This window comes from Lissotriton helveticus, chromosome 1_1 (assembly GCF_964261635.1).
Source record: "Lissotriton helveticus chromosome 1_1, aLisHel1.1, whole genome shotgun sequence".
In the NCBI taxonomy this organism is placed as follows: domain Eukaryota; kingdom Metazoa; phylum Chordata; class Amphibia; order Caudata; family Salamandridae; genus Lissotriton; species Lissotriton helveticus.
Window position 1 is genome coordinate 37,068,641 of NC_136057.1, and position 23,289 is coordinate 37,091,929.

Genomic DNA, 23,289 nt, shown 5'->3' on the forward strand with positions numbered 1-23,289 from the left:
GGTGCGGCGGGGAGGGCACTTTCTTACATACACTTTGGAGTTGTACATGCCTCGTAGGGTATTGGCAGCGGGTGCTCCGTACCATCGCCCAGACACTAAGTACCACTGTAGCACTGGACCCACGGGTGTGCCTGTTAAATGTCTGGGGGCCTACTGATTTGACACACTATGGTAAGCTATGGGTCACGATAGGTTGCATGGTGGCCAAACGGGACATTGCGCAAAAGTGGGGGGCGGCCGAGCTCCCCACGCTGGCGCAATGGATCAGAAACATGGACACACTCATGATAACAGAGAGGGCAGTATACAAGATGAGAGACAACCCGCGCAAGTGGAATGGGGTCTGGCTACAATGGAACTCCTACAGAGGGGACATATGCGAGCCTTTGCCAGAAGATGATAGCAATAGTTCTGACGATGAGATGGACAATGTTTAATTGTTAAGGAGCATGGAATGGTGTGCGGGAGGGCATTACGCAGTGTGCGACATAGTGAGTACAGCAGAGGGGGGTTGGGAGCAAGGGGAGGTGGTTTTGAGTGAAGCTCACAGAGGCGACATCTACCGGTCATAAGCTGGTACAGAGACGCAAGAGTATTGTTGTGTCGGTCAATACTGAGTCATGTTTCTAGTTCTTTGTTTTATTGTTTACATAAAATATAAAATGCAAGCGGCTGTACTGTCCGAAGAATAACAATTTTTGGAGGTAAAACATGTTTACTGTTCCGTAGAAGGCTCACAGCCAGAGAAGACAGGCATGATTGCTTATGTATCATACGTATGACACTCTTTCAGTCAGCCTCAGGGTTGTAGACGCCTGAATGTAATGTCGATGGCTTTTACCAATAAAGTCTTGCTCTCCAAAAAAAAAAAATATATATCTGTATCCAGCAGGAGTTGTAGGTAAGGGTCCCATCAAATCCACTCCTAGAAGCTCCCAAACACGAGTCACCTATAAATAAACACAATTGCAAAACTATAGGATAGGAAATTGCAAAGACTAACTTTGCTTAAAGTCCTTGAAAGATAAAGTATGACATTTGTTAACATACTTTTATCGGTTTTAACTCGGGGCACTTCATGAGAGATGGCTGTTCCCTTTGACAAGCATCACAATGTTTAATCTGCAAATACATAATTGCAAAGCTCAATTAAACACGATGTCTGATTATAAAGAAACGCACACATTATAGCGAATCATAGTAGAAAACAAAAATAGTAAATACTAAAGAACATTTACATTCAACATAACAATTTGAAGTACCAAGAAACAGTAACACTCACCCATTCTTTAATATGAGTTGACATATCGGGCCAAAAAAAACGGGCTGTGATGCTTCGCTGTGTTTTATTAATACCAGAATGTCCACCAAATGTCGACGAATGAAATTCATGAAATATATTTCGAGCAGCTTCAGCACCAACAACAACTTTCCTCTTCACATCTTTAAATGTATAGAACAAATGTCCATCTATCAACGATAAAAAAAAGAAACAAAAACAAAGATTTACCAAACAATCATGATCGAAATCCCACATCAACAAGCAATGCAGCACATACTATAAACACATAGCAAAATGGAGATTTAAAGTGAAAAAGAATCTACCTTGACATACGTAGTTTTTTGATATTCGACGCAATGCATGCTTCTCTATCTTTGTGAAACCTACTGGATACACATTACGGCTCAAATAAGCCACAAGCTGATTGAACTTTAAGGGATCCATTTTGATTGCCACTGAAAAGACATAAAAAAACAAGAAATGTGGAAAAATGCATATTCAGCACGGGGAAGAGACAATAATACAATGATAGCATAAGTACCTCTAGTGTCTAAAAATGAAAACTATATAAATAAAGGCCATACACTTCGACCTAAATAAAACAATACAAAGCCATTGAAGCAATCATGAGGAAGGGAAAATGGCATCAAAACACATGGCAGCTGACATTCCAGTACAACACAAGGTAGAATACAGAAATAGAGATGATATTTTCAACTTTTAAAAAGCACATCCACAATGAATGTCAAAGACTTTCTACGACATTAAACTGCAAATAAGAATAAATTTATTTAAGTCGCAGCCAGAAAATAGGGGCCACATGCAAGGAATGCTCCAAGAACAAAGTTCTTTATCATTATAGTCTGCTGAAAATTTTTGACTTTTACCATGGCTATGGAAATGACTACAATTCATAAGACAACCTAGTGCTTGATTACTGAGTAAATTACCAGGCGTGATGATAGCAATAATGACATTCAGGGACAATCGAATTAGTACTCATGAAATGATGGTTAAAAAACACAATTTCTAAAACATTTGATTTTGAAGACTTTCGCTGACGGAAGGCCATAAATTATATTGACAGCTCATTCAACCACTTATGTCAATCAATGAAACTTCTAAGAATAGTCAGAAAAGCAAGAACATGGGGTTGAATCACAGGGTGAAACAGCAGTGTCAAAAACACTCACCAACTACAAGGAACACAATAGTGGGTTGCACTGCACAGTGAATGCTTAGTGAAAACAAGCAAGGGATGGAATACACACTGAAGTGGAACAGACGCGAAGCAAGGGTTGGACATTAGACTGTAAGCAGGGCTGTGACTGCGACCTAGGAAAAGTTGGAGAAAGTTGTGAACAATTATGAATCGTTTCATTGACCATTGAATGTGCACATGTTGGAGAATGATTGTGTGTTGCTCAACAACTCATGGCTGAAATACACTTTCGCAAACATTGGGGTTTAATGACATTTACAGAATGAAGTGCAAAAAAATAATCACCAACTTTAAAGAGCACAGAGGTGAGTAGCAGGACACAGTGAAGTCGAAGTAAAAAGAAGGAAGGGTTGGACTACACACTGGAGTGGAACAGACGCGAAGGAAAGAATGGACTGCAGACTGTCAGCAGGGCTGTGAGTGCGACCTACGAAACATTGAAAAAAAATGTGAACAAATATGAATGTTGAGAGTCACAATATATCAGACAGACGTTGCACAATGAAGGTGTGATGCTCACCAACTCATGCTTCATAAAACACTTTCATAAACATCTGGTTTAATCACATTTGAAGAAGGAATGCAAAAAAAGAATAACCAGAAATAAATAACACAAGGGTGACTTGATATACACAGTAAAGTCATTGTGAAAACAAGGAAGGGTTGAACTACGCAGTAAAGTCCTAGAGATGTGGAGCACGACTCACAGCATTACATTTACATTCAAGCTAACACTGACAAGAGTTCATAGGAGGACATAGGCATTAGGAACTGAGTGCATAGCACTGTTCAATACGCACAAGGGTGGGATACAGCGTCGATTAGATTGGACCGAGACACAATGCAGGAGATGTCTTCAAAGTTTCTGATGCTAATACCCCACTGTCAAAAATTTATAAGCATTGGGACCCCCAAAGGACACAAATTTGTAGGCCTTGAGCCTCCTCACTATCGCTAACCATAAACCCTTCCAACTGCAAAAGCAATTGATGTATATATTGTTGAAATTACACCGTGCTTAGCAAACCAAAGGGCAGTGATTCGGGCAGTGCTCCAAGGTGTGACAAAAAACAAAGATCCTCATTTACGAGGCACTGGAGTAGGGCAGAGCTGCTAGTCTTCATGCAGTGCTGCCCGACGACAATGTGAAAGAGCAGTAATACACCGTATTTATGAAATTACGCCTTATGTTGCCTCGCAAACATAGGCTGGATAATTTTTGTACAGGAAGGGGCACCTTCATCCCCAAAAAGAATTCTAAGAAGGGATTTCCTCTTTCCATGTGTGCTGCTTGTGACAGAAAGCACTGTGCATGTGTAAGTCATTCGTTTATATTTGCTTCCTAGAAGTAGATTCCTGTAAAATCAGACTGTAAGTCATGCATTTGTTTCCATAACTGTCCCCTCAGCCACTTAATCAGTTCTAATCACTGTGTACATTAATTGTTAAAAGCACACACTTCACAGCACAGTTGCTACAAAGCACCCCAAAAAAAAAAATTGCCACGAAAATCCTGAAAGTTGAGCCAGAACCCCTCCCTAGCAAATTTTACATTTGCAGATTAAATCCGAGGGTACATTTACACTTCATTCACGCAAGCAGGAACCGTGGCAGGAAGACTTAGTTGAGGAATTGCTTTACTTGTCTGCAGGGCCTTTTACTATTACAAAACATTATACATAATTAACGTCAAGTGATCCAGTTTCACGAACAGGGTTGTGTTTACCCAAAAGAAACAGCAAGTTTGGAATTCCAGGCAGGAGTTAGGCCTGGAAATGCACAACACCCTTCATAGGACTCCGAGGCCACGCCTGGAGGTCGCACACCACACATTGAAGACCACGGGGTTACAGAAACATACAAGATACATTTCTGAAAATAAAGCAGGCACGCACATGGCGAGGTTTAGACTAATGTTCGATCGATAGGGATTCGACTGAGGCAATTTGCAAAGGGTAACTGGATTGGAATCCAATCAGGTCATAACATGATTAATAAAAGAAAGATTTGTGAAAAGCAAGCAAACACGCACATGGCGAAGTTCAGACCATCATTCGATCGATAAGGAATGGGCTGACGCCATTTACAAAGGGAACTGGAATCGGAGCACATACCAAAAAACACATGTGGGTGGCTTCAATATAACTAAACGTGCAATTATGCATTGGCAGGAAACGGAGAACATTACTTTCGGTTTGCACGCAGATGCAATTTAGGCAACCTGACACACAAATGGCGGAAGTAAAACTGACATTCGATCGAAAATGACTGGGCTGACGCCATTTGCAACGGTAACTGGATGCGTACCAGATTATAAAGAAAAACACATGGGTGAGTTAAATATAAATAAAGTTGCAAATATGCGTTGCCAGGAGACACAGAACATTACTTTAACATTTGTGTTGGTTGTGCATTCAAACACGCACATGTTGGGTTTGAACGCAGACGCAATTCAAAGTACCGACCGGGGACATGGCGGGCTTGCATGTAAAAATCGATCGATAATGAATGGGCTGACGCCATTTGCAAAGGTAACTCGATGCGTAGCACATTATGAAGAAAAACACATGGGTGGCTTAAATATAAATAAAGTTGCAAATATGCATTGCCAGGAGACGTGGAACATTAATTCAACATTTGTGTTGGTTGTGCATTGAAACACCCACATGTTGGGTTTGAACGCAGACGCAATTCAAAGTACCGACCAGGCACATGGCGGGCTTTTGAGTAAAAATCTATCGATAATGAATGGGCTGACGCCATTTGCAAAGGTACTTCGATGCGTAGCAGATTATAAAACATGGGTGGGGTGAATATAAGTCAAGTTGCAAATATGCAATGCCAGGAGACGCAGAATATTACTTTACCATTTGTGTTGGTTGCGCATTCATAAAAGCACATTTTGGGTTTGAACACAGACGCAATTCAAAGTACCGAACAGGCACATGGCGGACTTTAGACGAACATTCGCTCGATAATGAATGGGCTGACGCCATTTGCAAAAGTAACTCGATGCGTAGCAGATTATAAAGAAAAACACATGGGTGGCTTAAATATAAATAAAGTTGCAAATATGCAATGCCAGGAGACGTCGAACATTACTTTTACATTTGTGTTGGTTGCGCATTCAAACACGCACATGTTGGGTTTGAACGCAGACGCAATTCAAATTACCGACCAGGCACATGGCGGGCTTTAGAGTACAAATCAATCGATAATGAATGGGCTGACGCCATTTGCAAAGGTAACTCGATGCGTAGCAGATTATAAAAGAGACACACATGGGTGGGGTGAATATAAGTCAAGTTGCAAATATGCTTTGCCAGGAGACGCTGAATATTACTTTATCATTTGTGTTGGTTGCGCATTACAAAAAAGCACATTTTGGGCTTGAACACAGACGCAATTCAAAGTACAGAACAGGCACATGGCGGACTTTAGACGAACATTCGCTCGATAATGAATGGGCTGACGCCATTTGCAAACGTAACTCGATGCGTAGCAGATTATAAAGAAAAACACATGGGTGGCTTAAATATAAATAAAGTTGCAAATATGCAATGCCAGGAGACGTTGAACATTACTTTCACATTTGTGTTGGTTGCGCATTCAAACACGCACATGTTGGGTTTGAACGCAGACGCAATTCAAATTACCGACAAGGCACATGGCGGGCTTTAGAGTACAAATCAATCGATAATGAATGGGCTGACGCCATTTGCAAAGGTAACTCGATGCGTAGCAGATTTTTAAAGAGACACACATGGGTGGGGTGAATATAAGTCAAGTTGCAAATATGCATTGCCAGGAGACGCTGAATATTACTTTATCATTTGTGTTGGTTGCGCATTACAAAAAAGCACATTTTGGGTTTGAACACAGACGCAATTCAAAGTACCGAACAGGCACATGGCGGACTTTAGACGAACATTCGCTCGATAATGAATGGGCTGACGCCATTTGCAAACGTAACTCGATGCGTAGCAGATTATAAAGAAAAACACATGGGTGGCTTAAATAGAAATAAAATTGCAAATATGAAATGCCAGCAGACGTCGAACATTACTTCTACATTTGTGTTGGTTGCGCATTGAAACACGCACATGTTGGGTTTGAACGCAGACGCAATTCAAATTACCGACCAGGCACATGGCGGGCTTTAGAGTACAAATCAATCGATAATGATTGGGCTGACGCCATTTGCAAAGGTAACTCGATGCGTAGCAGATTATAAAAGAGACACACATGGGTGGGGTGAATATAAGTCAAGTTGCAAATATGCATTGCCAGGAGACGCTGAATATTACTTTATCATTTGTGTTGGTTGCACATTACAAAAAATCACATTTTGGGTTTGAACGCAGACGCAAATATAAATAACGTTACAAATATGCATTGCCAGCAGACGTCGAACATTACTTCAACATTTGTGTTGGTTGCACATTCATAAAAGCACATTTTGGGTTTGAACGCATTGCCAGGAAACGCAGAACATTACTTTAACATTTGTGTTGGTTGCGCATTACAAAAACACAAATGTTGGGTTTGAACGCAGAAGCAACTTTGGTTGAAAGGAACGGTAAAAGACACGAGCAGAGGAAAAGCAAGCACATGGCGGAGTCAAACATAATGTACATAAATGCGCAGGAGGAGAAAGGATGCAAGACTTTACTCACCGACGAGCAGCGTAAAAGGAAATTTCCGAAGAACGTCATGGTATTATATACACCACATAATGAGATCATTGGTTACATGAAAGGGATCCAAAATCTATGTAAGCGATGATTGGATGGACTGTCATGCACACTTCTGATTGGTCTGCGACGAATGTGCGCCGATAAGGGGGTACAATGAATTATAGCCTACGTAGTGAAACGTCATGAAAACGCAAATGCGCATGCGCAATGTCAGTACGCATGCGCACAAACATAGGGGGGACGGTGAATCATGGAACACCCCAACTAACTAGAAAAAGTTCCCTCCCTTGCTTAAGTATGCCCAGGTCAGGTGACCACTCTCTAAGGCGGCAAAAATCAGGTCCGCCTTCCTTCTGGAAGGTTCCAGGAGCTTCCCCACTCTACCTATGGACAGGGGAGGGGTGGCTGGCATTGCAACATTGTATGGGGATCCAGCCGGCTCCTGGCAGCTAGGGTGCTACACTAAAAAGACTACGCTGCTGTGCTGTAGTAGGGGCCAGTGGCAGCAATGTTGGAAGTGGAGAGCACTTGCACCCTAACACAGGTTAGCTATGAAAAGGTGCCAACAAAAAGAAGGTGGGAAAAATGAGACAAGGGCAAAAAAATCACTGGGAAAGACCACCCTAGGGCTGACAGGTCTAACATGCGTCCCCCCCCAGCTGAAAGTGGGGAGAGCTACCCAACCTCTAGGGAGTTCTCGTCACTAAGGCGGAAAAACCGGGAGAGACCGTCAGCATTGGCGTGGTCAGCTCCGGGCCGATGTTCCACCATAAAGTCCATCCCCTGTAGAGAAATGGACCACCTTAGCAACTTTGGGTTTTCGCCTCTCATCTGCATGAGCCAGCGAAGGGGTCGGTTTGAACTAGGAAGTGAGAGCCAAAGAGGTATGGCCTCAACTTCTTCAAAGCCCAGACCACAGCGAAGGCTTCTCTCTCGATGGTACTCCATCGCTGTTCCCGAGGGAGGAGTCTTCTGGAGATGAAGGCCACAGGTTGGTCTTGGCCATCATTGTTGAGTTGCGACAGCACGGCGCCTACGCCATGCTCTGAGGCATCTGTCTGCACGAGGAATTCTTTTTGGAAGTCCGGAGTGGCCAGCACCGGAGCGGTGCACATCGCGCGCTTCAGTGTCTCAAATGCCTCCTGGCAAGCAGCCGTCCAGATGACCTGACGTGGCTGCTTTTTGGACGTCAACTCGGTCAAGGGGGCCACGATGGTGCCATATCCCTTGACGAACCTGCGGTAGTAGCCAGTGAAGCAGAGGAAAGCTCGGCTCCCAGGCCATGATGGTCTCAATTTTGGCCTGGAGGGGTTGCACCTTACCTCCGCCCACCAAGTGTACCAGGTTTCACGACAGAGCCCTGTCCAATCTGGCACTTGCTAGCCTTGATGGTCAAGCCAGCCCATTGTAACGCCCGCAGCACCTCCTGGAGATGCTGCAGATGGTCCTCCCAGGTGCTACTGAAGCCAGCTATGTCATCCAGGTACGCCGCTGAGAAGGACTCCAGGCCAGATAGCACCTGGTTCACAGAAACTTTTACCCTCCACCACACGCAGACAGTGGCACAAACTTACACTGGAGATGCTACAAGAGGTGTGGGAAAAACCCGAGATCAGTGATGCTGAAGAAGTAGAACACAAGCTTACCATGCTCCAGCAATCTCTCACCGTAGCCATGGATAAAATTGCCCCCCTGAAAACTTTTAAACAGCACCCCGTAGCCAAACAGGAAAAATGGTACACCGAGGCTCTTAGGAAAGAGAAGCAAGAATGCAGGAGGATAGAGAAAAGATGGAGGAAATCACACTCTGAGGAGAACAAAAGGGCACATCGTGCAGCGCAAAATAACTATTACAAACATATCAAAGCTGCCCGTAAAAACAGTATCGCTCAACAACTCATAGAAGCCGATAATTCTCCTAAAGAATTGTATAGGATCCTTGAAACTTTTACAAAACCCATGGCTTGTATATGCCCAGATGACTTCTCACAAAGTTTATGTGAAGAAGTTTCATCATACTTCGAGAACAAAATAGAAGCCATCTACGAAAAAATTCTTGTATCCCAACCAAATAGTGATATCCTGAAGGTCCCCTCCCCAAATAAAAATACTAATTCCACACTAACTACATTCCCTCCTGTCAATACTGAAGAGCTTTACACAATAATGACCCAAGTAAAATCTGGATCACCGAATGACCTTATTCCTGTTAAGACTCTAACTTCCCTCCGTACCCTGCTAGCCCCCCACATTCAGGATGTAATCAATCAGTCTCTGAAAGAGGGAAAAGTACCAGCTGAGTGGAAAAACGCAGTAGTGAACCCCATCCGCAAGAATGCGGCGCTCCCGTGGACGGAGCTCTCCAACCTCCGTCCCATCTCCCTTCTGCCTTATTACAGCAAGATGGCCGAGAAGCATGTCAATACACACCTGTCCAGCTACATCGAGGCAGCGGGCGGCCTAGACCACTCGCAATCTGGTTTTAGGCCCAACCATAGCACCGAATCAGCCCTCCTCTCAGTGACAGACAACATCAGAATGTCACTTGACAGGGGGAGCTCAGTGATTCTGGTGCTATTGGATTTGTCCGCTGCCTTCGACACGGTGTCGCACACAATCCTCCTCGACCGTCTGAAGGCAGTAGGAGTAAAAGGGACCGCCCTTGCGTGGCTTGAAAGCTTTCTTGCAGACAGACAGCAAGGGGTCAAACTGGGCTCCCATAAATCTGTCTGCAGGAAGCTTACCAAGGGTGTACCACAGGGCTCATGTCTGAGCCCCACGTTATTCAACGTATACGTGGCCCCTTTGGCAGAGATTATTAGATCATATGGGTTCTTTCCAATCTCTTACGCTGACGACACTCAGCTGTTGTTCCCCTTTCAGACCATAACACCTGCAGTCTTGAAATCCTTCCAAGATGGAATGAGAGCGGTGGCGGGTTGGATGGCCCGGAACTTCCTCCAATGCAATGTGTCTAAGACGGAAGTCATGTTGTTTGGAGGGGCCACCAGGCTCTGGTCACCGGATTGGTGGCCACTCGAGCTAGGACCTGTCCCAGTGCCCAAACTAACCATTAAAAATCTGGGAGTGCGCCTGGACCAAGCCCTGATCATGAAAGATCATGTCAGTCAGGTTACGGGAACATGCTTCCGTACAATAGGTCTTCTACGGCGTATCTTCCCTTTCCTACCCAACACCCATAGGAAGACACTGGTACAGGCACTAGTTCTTGGACGAGTGGACTACTGTAATAGTCTACTCACTTCCGCCAACCAGGAACAACTACGCAAACTGCAGGTAGTGCAGAATACTGCAGCAAGACTCATCCTGAATGCCCCTCCCCGCACCCCTTCTCGTCCCCTTCTTTCCCACCTTCATTGGCTCCCGGTGCAACAACGAATAGACTTCAAAATCTGCTGTATCATGCACAAGTGCATATATGGGTCGGGTCCCAAATACCTAAAAGAGATTTTTCTTCCCTATTGCCCTGGACGTGCTCTGCGTTCCAGCAACACTATGCTGCTGCAAGTACCCAAAGTCACTAAAGCTAGGCAGGGGGGGGCGAGCACCCTCCCTCAAAGGCCCTATGCTGTGGAACTCTCTTCCACCCCAACTGAGGCTGATCACTAACCTCTTTTCCTTTAGGAAAAAACTAAAGACTCACTTGTTCGCACAATAATAATCCGGCCATTCTCTCTATCTCACCATTACTACAATTTGGCCCACTCTTGCAGAAGCTACGCGCAGAGATACCCCTTCGGGGCTGATTCAGGCGCGCTACAAGACTATAAATAAATAAATAAATAAAACCGCTGGAAGGTGGCCGGAGCATGGTTGAGGCGGAAGGTCATCACTCGAAACTGGAAGTGGCCCTCGGGGGTGGAGAACGCTGTCTTCTCCTTCGCTCCATCGGCCATGGCAATCTGCCAGTACCCGGATGTCAAGTCGATGGTGCTGAGGTACTTGGCTGCTCCCAGCCGGTCAATCAGCTCGTCTGCCCGTGGTATCGGGTGAGCATCTGTCTTGGTGACAGAATTCAATCCCCGATAGTCCACACAGAACCGAAGTTCTGGTGTGGTGCCCGGCGGAGCCGCTTTCGGCACTAGCACAACCGGACTAGCCCACGGGCTGCTGGAGGGTTCGATCACTCCCAGCTCCAGCATCTTGGTCACCTCACCCTGGATGCTGTTCTTTACTTTATCGGACAGCCGGTAAGACTTGGTTTTTCACTGGCAGACTGTCCCCTGTGTCCACATCATGGGTACACAGATGTGTACTTCGAGGCGTGAGGGAGAACAATGAGGCGTGCTGCGCCAATACCTGGCGGCAGTCCCTCTGTTGGAAGACTATTAGGAAGACTCAAATGATGATCTAATCAAGGACATGAACATGAGAGGCTAATTCCCATTAATTTTCTGATGCATCATATCTTTTCCATCAAATCAGATTGTACAATCATCCTTTCATTCGTTTTAAATCTAAAATACGTTTGACCTCATATTCTACATGTCCATTGAGGTTTATAGGTGGTGGTGGAGTTTCTTGCCGGGTATCTTAATGGTAAGCCTATAGGAGGGAAACATGAAATACAGGGTGAATAGGATAATCCTCAGGTAAATCTAGTTTTATTGATACTGGATTTATAATCTGTATGATTATAAAAGGGACTACATTTCTTTGTGATAACTTACATGTTCATAACCACACTTGTTCTCCTAGTTCACAAGTTGGTGGATGGTTTCCTTTTTTTATCAGCTATTCTTTGTATAGAACTCTTATATTTTGCTAAGTCAAAACAATAGCAGTTTTAATTGTAAATCTTTTTTTCTGAAGATATAATCAGTGTGGCATTGGGTGTCGTTGTAAAATACTAACGTAAGTTAAGCCTCTATTTATTTTTCATAAAGTTATTGAGAGGGTGCAGATTCAAACTCTCTAATATAAACTGTAATGCCTTAGGTACCTCTTAGTATATGTTAGGTTGTAGGGTAAAAAAACGTGCACATCATAAATTACCTTTTTCTGTTTTGGAAATAGGAACAGTACATTTGTATCCCAACCACAAAAAAAATGATTACTTTTACTTGAGTTTCTTTTTTCATCATACAAGACTATTGTTTCACTTTCCTTCATGGAAAATATATGCAATAATGTATGTTAATAGAAGTCCTTTGCTTCATCTGTCCATAATTCAGTTACCAATCACTTTTCCCTTCTCTCTGCCACTTTTTAGTGAATTTTTGCATTCTCTCCATCTATATCTACCTTTCGGTCTCCAATTCCCACTGCAACTATCTAGCCATTACTCTCCCTACTCCATACCTTTGTCATCATGCCCCCATCACCCGGTATTTTTTATGGTTGTTCCTTGCCTGTTACTGACTTCCTTTCTGCTCCTAACTGCATGTGCCAAATAATTGTTCTGTTTCTGTAACTCTACCCTTTTCTCTCCAGCTCATCCTTGCTTTTATGTTAGCTAAATAAAGCTTCTGCTCATCCTTGCTTTCATTTCTCTTCTTCTCGGTCACTACATCCTCATCACTAGAATAGGTCTAGTACAATTCTGAGGTGCATATTTTTTTTTTTAGGAAAACACAGCTCCCTGTATAAAGGTGGTATTAAAGTGGTAGCAGTGAATGTATGCAGAGGTTGGCCTGAACCAGCACTAATTATTAAACCACACAGACAGTTTGGTGGGTACTGCTTCACTCAGACAGGCAACGCCCCGTGCCCATTTATTTAACCTTGATGTCCCTACGTCACAGTCATGACTATCGGGACTAATGTACAGAGGGGGAGTTACAAGAACACACCTCGGGTGGGTGAACACATTAGCCTGCCCACCAGGGACCACTTAACACTTTTCCTAAACCAGCAAAAAAAGAAAAACATAAAAATACCAATGCTGTGCAAAAAAAAAACATGCAGCTAGAAATAAGTGTTCATAAAATGTGTTTAATATGTTACAAAGCTCTTCAAACGAGACAATCTGTCTGGACAAGGTCGAATCTCGTACCTCTGTGCACCTCCTTCATCGGGCACTAACCTCAGGCCCCTGGGATTCTTCTGGGTGCGGCGACGGGTCACTCTCAGGTGTCGAACATGGCGACTTCTCCGGCGGACAGTATCTCCCTTTCCTGCCTGCAACAGCCTCCGACCAGGAGATTCTGACAAACCCCTGATGAGCTAAGTGTATCAAGTCTACAACTGTCTGTTGCAGACATCCTGGAATCACCAATCTCAGACCTCTCATCAGGCTCACTTCCGGGGATATTATCAGCCCACCCCTCACATTGTGAAGAGACAACATTGTTGACCTCGCCTTCGCAGTGCGATACACAGTTTTGGCCAGCAGAGTACTCCATTTTCCTGATCTCACAGAGAAAATGCAGAGCTGGAGGCATTCATCCTTTGTGGCTTTCAGGATTTCCTCCCATGATATGGGAAGGGGCCTGGACCTTTCCACTATTAGCGAACATATTCTTCTACTTCCTTTGCATCCATTTACTCGACCTGGGTGGCCAGACTGGCATGCCGCGAGAGATAGTCCGCAGGGTGTTGAGTTCCAGGACGAAGACCACGGTGAAGTGATAGTCTTGTAGCTGAACAATCCATTTTTAGGGCTCACTGGTACTGCATCCGAAGGATGCGTCCAGCTGGGAGCCTTTTAGTTGCCTGACTCGGGGGAATGAGGGACAAAAGGGTGTTACGAGCTTGGATTTGGGTGCGCGCACGTTCCATCCTGCGCCGTGCACATGCGCGCATATACACAGACAGACACAGCCAACCCCCACCCCTCTGCATGCACGCACACACATACACACGCTGCCGCCCCCACCACCCTGCACACACACAGACACGCACGCATACACACGCCGCCGCCCTCTACACCCCCCCCTCTAACAGGCGCGCTGGACCTACCTCCTTATTTAGCCCCCATCCCCCCCCCCCGACGCGCATCTCGCTCTCCTCGCCCCCAGGGGCCCACGCAGCAGTCCCAGGCTCACAATGAGCGAGAGAGAGGGACTTTGGCGATCCTTACCGGGGCTCTTCAGATGGCTGCGGCTGCTGCTCTCGCGGGTGCTCATTGTTTCTTCTTGCCCCGCCCCCTTTGCGCTCCAGGCCTCACTTTCGTCCAGGGCTCCCTTGTCTACCGGATTAGGGTCCACGCATTGTACTGTTTTCCATTGGACGGCGACACAGACAGAAAGTTTAATGATTCAAAGTATCTTTCTTCAAATGTATACGGTAGTCTTCCCTTCAGACGCATTTAACTTACTCTCTCTGCACTCGTGCAGCAAACAGAGGCATTAGTTGTGCCGGTCCAACGGGAGGACGAGCTTGTCGGGGGTAGCGATCACCCTTCTGGTCTTGTTGGAGGGGCCGGGGGCGCTGCCTGGGGAGGGTCTCTCGAACGGAGTCTTGTCCTTGCTGCGGTCGGCCTTCCCCCGCTCCCGCTGCCGCTTGTGGTCCTCCCAGTGCTCGGCCACTTACTCCTGCAGCCGCCGGCCCTGGAGGAGGAAGCTCCGGCCCTGCTGGTCCTCCCAGACCTCCGCGTCCCGCCGCGCCTCCTCCTCCAGCCTGGACAGCTGCTTCATGAGCCGCGCCCGGTCCTGCCCCTCCTTCAGCAGGGCGCCCCCGCGGTTGTTGAAGCGGTTCGGGTTGCTGGCGTTGGTTTCCAGCTCCATGAGGCGGGCCCAGAGGTGGTCCCAGCGCGCGGCCGCCTCGAGCAGGGGGCGGCAGCGCTCATGCTCCGCCTTGACTCGTGCCAGCTCCTGCTCGTGCTGGCGGAGCAGCTCCTCGGTGCAGGGGGTGGATGTGAAGGGGGTGAAGGCGGCGCGCTGCTCGGGGGTGCAGCGGCACTTGTCCCAGTAGAGCGCCAGCTCTGCCCGCGCCGTCAGCGTCACCTCCTCCAGCTGCGCCAGCTGCTGCTGCTTCTTCAGACGCTCCAGCTCCTTCTCCCAGAGCAGCAGCTGCCCCGCCAGGCCCTTGGCATTGGCCACATCATTCCGGAAGCCCTGCTCATCCGTTTCATCGTCTCCAAACCGCTGCCACAGCTCCTGCACCTGCTCCCTGAGACCCTCCAGGGCGCCAAGCAGAGCCTCCCACCGGTCCCGAATCTGCTGCAGCTGGTCTTGCAGTTCCTGAAGGCGGCCGGGGGTCAAGTCCTCCTCCTCGACTTCCTTCCCGGGTTCCTGCTCAGACTGCCCTTCTCCAGTCACCTGCAGCAGCTCTCGGATCTGAGCAGCAGTCTGGGCGCAGGCCTTTGCGCGGCGCTCCCGCTCTTGCTCTCGGGCCAGCACCTGCTCCTGCAACTCCCGCAGCTGCCCCTCGCTGGGCACGGTGCCCGAGGGCACGTAGTAAGGGGTGGCGCAGAGCAGGGTGCAGACCGAGTGCTCGCGAGCCTGCAGGGCCCGCAGACTCCGCAGCCGCTCCTCCTTCAGCGCCTTCAGCTCCTGCAGCCGCCCTCGCAGCGCCTCGTCCTGCTTCAGCAGCACGAGGCGCTGAATATCTGGCTTGTTTTCCTCGTCGCCCAGCTCGCGACACAAGACCAGCACCTCTGCCCTCTTAGTGGCAATGCGGTTCTCGACCATACCCTTCGTGGCCTCTTCTTCGATGATCATTTGCGACAGCAAATCTACAGTGTGCGCGCGCACGACTTCCACGCGCTCCACCCGGATCTCATCCGCAAAGCCCAGCACGTCCCAGATCTCCGTCAACCGTGTCAAGGCGAGCTGCACACCGCTCACCACCTGCGAGGAGAGCATAGCGCTTCGACGGCCAGCCATGTCCGCTACACTCACTTCCACCGTCAGCTGAGCCTTTGGTCAGAGACCGCACGTGAAAACTTCAAATCACACAACAAACTCTGTTCCGATCCCTGATATGACAATCATTGACCAATCAAAAGCTACGCTGCAAAACCATCAATTCGCACGGTAGCTTTCTGTGGAAGAATCCCGAGAGTGGGTGGGTATTTTGAACAGCGGCCGCGCGCAAACAAGTCATTGCAGCTCTTACCGCTACGCCACCAGTGTGCGTGGTGGGAGCAGAGCTGAAGATGGAGGAACAGGGCGAAGGGTCCCCTCGGAGCGGGAGGGACTCTATGCCAGCGCAGCTCTGACCGCTACGCCACCAGTGTGCGTGGTGGGAGCAGAGCTGAAGATGGCAGAACAGGGCGGAGGGTCCCCTCGGAGCGGCAGGGACTCCATGCCAGCGCAGCTCTGACCGCTACGCCACCAGTGTGCGTGGTGGGAGCAGAGCTGAAGATGGCGGAACAGGGCGGAGGGTCCCCTCGGAGCGGCAGGGACTCCATGCCAGCGCAGCTCTGACCGCTACGCCACCAGTGTGCGTGGTGGGAGCAGAGCTGAAGATGGAGGAACAGGGCTGAGGGTCCCCTCGGAGCGGCAGGGACTCTATGCCAGCGGAGCTCTGACCGCTACGCCACCAGTGTGCGTGGTGGGAGCAGAGCTGAAGATGGCGGAACAGGGCAGAGGGTCCCCTCGGAGCGGCAGGGACTCCATGCCAGCAGTCGGTCTGAGGAGCACAGTTACCGGCGAACAGGCAGAGAAAGATGAGAGGTAATTTACATTTCAAATATGCAGTGTTTCACAATTCAGGTGCAAGGGAGGGCCCCCAGAGAGGGGAGCAGTGTTGGGGTCTGTGGAGGGCCCCCAGAGAGGGAGGCAGGTTCGGGTCTGTGGAGGGCCCCCAGAGAGGGGGGCAGCGTCGGGGTCTGCAAGGGAGGGCCCCCAGAGAGGGGGGCAGTGTCGGGCTCTGTGGAGACGGCCCCCAGAGAGGGGGGCAGTGTTGGGGTCTGTGGAGAGGGCCCCCAGAGAGGGGGGCAGTGTCGGGGTCTGTGGAGCGGGACCCTGGCAGCGGGTCACACATCACTGCTACCACGGGCAGGAGACACCCCCCTGTCTTTACTTCATGTTAGCACAATCATTGTATTGATAGACCGATGATAACCTCATCCAACAAGGTTCAATCCATCATGGCTGCTCCTTCTCTCTTTTCATTTCTCAGTCTCTCCGTCATTCTCAGTCTTTTCTTTGGTTCTCTCTGTAGCGCTCTCTTCTTGGCTCTTAGTCTGCCTCTCCCTGTCTCTTTCTCCCTGCCTGGCTCTGTCTTTGTTTTGCTTTCTCTCTTTGTCTGCCTATCGCTCTCTCTTTCTCTCTCTTTGTCTCTCTCTCTCTCTCTCTTTCTCTCTCTTTCTCTCTCTTCTTGTCTCTCCACCTGTCTTTCTCTGGCACTTCCTGTCTGTCTTCTCTCTCACTTTTGGTTGCACTTCGTGCTGTGTATCAAATCACATTTCATATGGACTTCTAGAGCATGTTTTTCTCTGGCTTAAGTTATTTCCTTAGTAAACCTTAGTGGTCATTCTTCAAGCTCAGGTATTAATACTTGCAGGACCGCTATTTATTTCAGGCCAGAATGCCACCGCTGCAGATTCCTTCAAAAAGATGCAGTAGGAGATGGCACAACCTTTATGTGGACACATAACCATGTGCCATCCGCCAGATGAACGGAGAGACAAACCATACAATGCATATATACCCGGACGACAAAAGGGCTGCAAATATGTACTGTGCAATCATTGGCAGAGTCAAACCCGAGGCACAGCGCTTAGAAGCGGGTGTCTCTGCTCCAGCAGTCTTTGTTTAAGGTGCAGCGTGCACTTTGAGTGCCACTCAGCAGGTCCAAAGCCCTTTGCGCCTCTAAAGGTGGATGAGTCTCTGTCAGAAGGATGCCATCTTTTTTTGTATCCATATTAATGTCAACATTTCACTCAGTTTGCAGTTGGTTCTTTTGGGCCAGACGAGAAAGACCAGTCTGATACCAGGTACATCACATCCAAAGGCTGCCATCTTTTTTTGTATCCATATTAATGTCAACATTTCACTCAGTTTGCAGTCGGTTCTTTTGGGCCAGACAAGAAAGACCAGTCTGATACCAGGTACATCACATCCAAAGGCTGCTAGAAAGTTGTTTTGGAGCTGTAGCTCCTCTGTTTGTCTGCATTTAAACCGCTTCTCTTGTCTCAAGTACTGTCTGATCTTGGCTAAATTCAAAACGATGATACTTTGACCAGCAGCGAGGGGTTTGCTCTTATCCTAATTTTACAAAGCAGGAGTTGTAGCACAACCATTTTAACTGCAGCTCCGACTGCAGCGCCACATCCTCTACCTCTAAATATCACAGCACAAGAGACCGGGAACATAGTGTGAGGATTGTGAAATAATGACCTCACGGCCTTACTTTATTCATTACGGAAGCGGGAATCCTAGTGGTAGCATGGACCAGCAGTCTTGTGCTAAACTCAAAAGAGCATGTGAAGCTGTTTGTTTTACCGATTATAATCCCTTGAATACCAAATGAAAGGACACCACACAAGGTATATATCAAATATATATGTATTTATTTCTAACACATCCCCTCTGGACTCTTTATGAGGTCAGAGAACCAAGTACATCACAAGTTACTTAATTAGTATTAGAAATGGGGATTTCTGGTTGGCTAGGGCTCGCGCCATTTTGCCTGTTAATTAGGTGATTTCAGTTCTAAGGTGATATATATTATACTAATGATTTTGACAGATTGGTATTTACACTCTTTAATCCCATGTCACCCTCGAAATTCGAAAAAAACCATACTCCGCGAAAGGTAATGTTCTAATTCTTTTTTATATTTGCTTAAAATGCAATCTAATGTACAAAACTACCCAGTGGCAAATGGTGACACAACACTGGAGGGGTGTTGGGGTCCTGAGAGCCAACCCCAGTGGGAGGTAAAGAGATCAAAAAAATAAAACCAGCATTGGCATAGCCAATAGGTCTTGCCTTTGGGACCCTATAAGTGTTTAGCCATGCAACAGTTGATGTTGTTGTACTAAGGATATTGTACTACATAACTAAATACTTATAAGGTCCCAAAAGCGAGACCTATTGGCTATGCCAATGCTTGTTCAATTTGTGGTGGGGGCTTTCTTGACCACCCCATGAACAATGGCATAAAAGGCTTGTGATCAGTGTGTACGGTAAAAGGCTGTCCATAAAGGTATAAATGAAAATGGCAGCAGCCCCAGTGGATGGCGATGGCCTCCTTTCAATGTGCGAATACCTCTGTTCTGGCACCGTTAGCGCTCGGCTGGCATATGCCACCGGGGACAATTCCCCTTTGCCCTGCTGTTGAGAAGGTACTGCCCCAAGTCCAGTAGGACTGGCATTCACAGACAACTCTGCCTACTTTGCTGGATCGAAATAGACTAATGTCGTGTCTGCTGAAAGGGCTTGCTTTGTGGCCTGAAAAGTGCTCTCCTGTTCCGGTCCACAGTTCCAATCAATGTTGGACTTGGTCAACTCCCTCAGCGGAGCAGTAAGATCAGTCAGGTTGCGGATGAACCGGCCACAGTAATTCACCATTCCCAAAAAGCTTCTTACTTTGGTGGAGGCAGGAGCTGTTTGTATATCCTGGAATTTGAGGGGATCTGGTGACACCCCTTCTTACAAGAAGTGGTAGCCAAAAAACAATATTTCTTTTTTAGAAAGTCACACTTTTCTTTGTGGACCGTTAATCCTTTTTCCATCAACCCTTGAAATACAACCTTTAGGCGGGCAAAATGCTCCTCCAAGATGGGGGGCTGCATCAGAATGTCATCACTGACATTGAACACACCATCGAGGCTGGAAAGTAGCCCCCCGATAGTGTCCTGGGAAACCTTCGCAGCACTCGAAATTCCAAAACGTAGACGCTTGTACCTTCTTAATCCCACATGAGTGGAAAAAGTGGTGATCACACAGGATACTGGATCCAGCATTTTCAAGAACCATTAAGAACCACTGACCTCAGCCACGATGTCATCCACTGTAGGGGTACGGTGTCTTTCTCGCTTTATGGCTAGGTTGGGCAGACACATATCTACGCAGATCCGAACTTCTCCCGGCTGCTTGGGTTAGTGGGCAACTACAATTGGAAAAACTGAACACTCAGACACAACTGTGTCTATCGCAGGAATGCACTGTTCGAACGTGCACAGGTGCAACATCAATTTCTTCTTTTTTGTCTACTTAGTTCAACAACTATCTCTGTATGTCTTCCGCATGAATTACTACTATTCCATCATTATTGGTCCAACAAACACAAGTAATCAGCGGAATATCAATTCTTGTATTGTTTACTGTTCATTTAAAAAAAAAAAAATTGTATTTTCAGTTCTTTTACAAACATATTTCACAATTCATTTTCATTGAAAATATGGTTTGCTTTCTTCTAACAAATACCAAACTAGTACACATATGACAAGTTAACTTTGTCATAACTCGCGACGACTCCCAATGCATTTCGATGCTTCAGCATCTTCATCAGGGGAAAGCTATGTAAACAAATATTTTATGATATGAGAGCACATGGTAGTGTATACATATTATTCAATCATCATTTTCACTTATGAACTTGTACTAGTGCATTAAGTCATAGGTCATGCAGTTACATTATCTCTTTGTGTCCAGGCGTGCCAGCAATCCAAATATCAGACCATTGTTCATATTGTGGTTGTGCCCTATACATGCCATCAAGTGTGAGATAGTGCATCCAACGTGCATCATACATATAACCCGTGCCAAATAAAAACCAAGAAAAAACAACCTGAAAACATACCCTCCAAGCGGGTGTGAAATTTCCTAATCCAATGTCCAAACAAGAGCGACTGAATCTGTGAACAAAGCGTTACCGCTGTTACAATAACATTAAACTAATGAAATAGTGCCTGTGCAGCAACCTCTGCGAACCCCTCACTTACTTCTTCTCGTAACTCCTTTAAGCTTGGAAAAAATCCTGAGTTCAATGTTCTGCCTGTAACAGAAAAACTCCCTTACTATTTGCATTTCTATTAGTCCGTGATTGCTAGTCCAAAAGTTCTGTTCACCCACTTTTATTAAACTGACCCAATGCATACCTTTCGTATCTTGTTAACCGCCGACTCCGGCTCCCTCTTTCGTTCTACTCTGCAACAACACACCGTGTCGTGACGTTACGTGCTGCAACGTGATATCACATCCAACATAAACAACGGACTAGTGTCCCTGCCCCCTTCCTCGTAAGAGAGTGAATTACGAAGCCCGATTATTTCCACACTGTAATCTTGCTAAAAAACTTATATATGTGAGCGATCTACGCCTAAAGTAAGCGATTTTATTAACTTTTCAACACATAACCATCCACATAATGAAGCACAAAGACGGACTAGAATTTTAATGAAAATAGAAAACAGACTATCGCATCAGCTAAGGAACTCTGTTCAGATCTACTATCCTCAGTCATCTTATATGAATAAATATTCATTCATCATGTCAAGCACCAAAATATGAACTGAAAATTGAAATAACCGAAATAAATATATCCAATGAATAAATAAATAGCAAAAATGATGGTCAAAAAAGGGGGATTGTACGTGTGTATGTTGACTAACGTTGGTGGCACTTTATTCACGCTTAATTCTGTATTAACAACTTATTTGATACCACAATGTCAAAAGTATAGGGTCATCATAAATAACATGCAAATTCAATTTTGTCATTCAGACCTCCCGGTTAAACGGTATTTAGATACCTCATCCAAAATGTTTCTCTTTGAGCTATCCTTATGTTGGGATCCACGTGGGGCTCCACCAACACCTGCTCAAGTACAGTATATCTTAGTTGGGGAATGGTGTGCTGCCTCTCCTTCCAGTGTTGCGCCAAACTTGATTTCTCATTCCCTAGTCTAATGTTTGATTTATGCTCTGTGACTCTCACCTTGATTTTCCTAGTGGTGCGGCCTACATAAACTAGGCCGCAAGGACACTTAATGGCGTATATCACTGAGCTCGTATTACAATCAGAAGTATGTCTTAATCTAATCTGTTTACCTGTGTGAGGATGTGTGAATATTTTGGTAGCATGTAAATGTGCGGTCTTTTTGGATAGTCTGTAATTAAGAACCTGAAGGTTTTGTCATTAATCCATCCTAGGTCTTTTGCTTTCATTAGAATATCTAACAGAATCCCTTTGAATGTGGCAGTAGGATCTGCATCCAGAGCGATGTACGCTCACTCCAAAAATCAAGAAGTGTATACTACGGAGATGGGAACTAATTGAACAAGAAGAAGACTTCAGAACAATTTTCATCGATAAACCCATTTTTGCACTGTCAAGGTCTGAAAATCTCAGAGTTTTTGAAACACAAAGAAACCAAGATACCCCAAGAGATAGCAAGGGGCATGCGCAAGTGTTTTAATTGCGGACACTGTGGAAATGTATTAGTGGGAGACATATTCACACATATAACAACGTGAGCATCATTGAATGAGCCATTATATTGATAGACGCTCCTGTGTCAATCAGGGCTTGCACCTGGTGGCACTCAACCAGCACGCTACCCTTTGGGATGTGTTCTTGCAGGTATCCTCCCGGTTGCAAGGCATGGATGATGTGAACATCTCCCTCCGCGTCGTCATCATCCATGTCGCCTTCCTCGGTTGGACTGTCATTGGTGTACACCTGATTGATCAGCTTCGGTCGCGGAATCGATTGTGGCACTGTGGAGTGGCAGGATTTCGCACAGTGGTTCATCTTGTTGAATTAAAACAAGATTAGAACCTCACTTTCCATTGGCAGAGCACGGACCTTTGTGAGGGTAAAGTCTGCCACATCTGCAGCAGGTTCTAGTTTCCAACGGTGTTTTGTTCCTCAGTTTCCTCCTGTCTGGGGCCTTGGCAGTGACTACATTTACCAACTCCACCTTTACAATTTGTTGAACCGTTGCCTCCATATGGGCTGCCAGTACTTTAGATAGTTCTTTCGATCAGCCCATGGTCAGCATGTGTAATTATCTGGGGAAGTCATCCCAAGCCATCCTGAAGTATGCCCACAGGGCAGAATATTTAAATGAGATGACTCAACAGAGTCATCACAAAAAGTACTCCAGGCTGGTGTCCTGATTACTTCAATTAAAAATGCGTGATGATCCTTTACAACTCTAAGAATACTAATTGACAACTTCAGGATGAGTGTGAATTACTCCAGGATGATTTCAGGACAACTTCATGG

The 23,289-nt window shown here is 46.3% G+C and overlaps 1 pseudogene; it reads right to left on the minus strand.

The window, feature by feature from the left end:
* Positions 1–14,511: 14,511 nt before the first annotated feature.
* On the minus strand, positions 14,512–15,990 carry LOC144767142 (protein regulator of cytokinesis 1-like; annotated as a pseudogene).
* Positions 15,991–23,289: the final 7,299 nt, after the last annotated feature.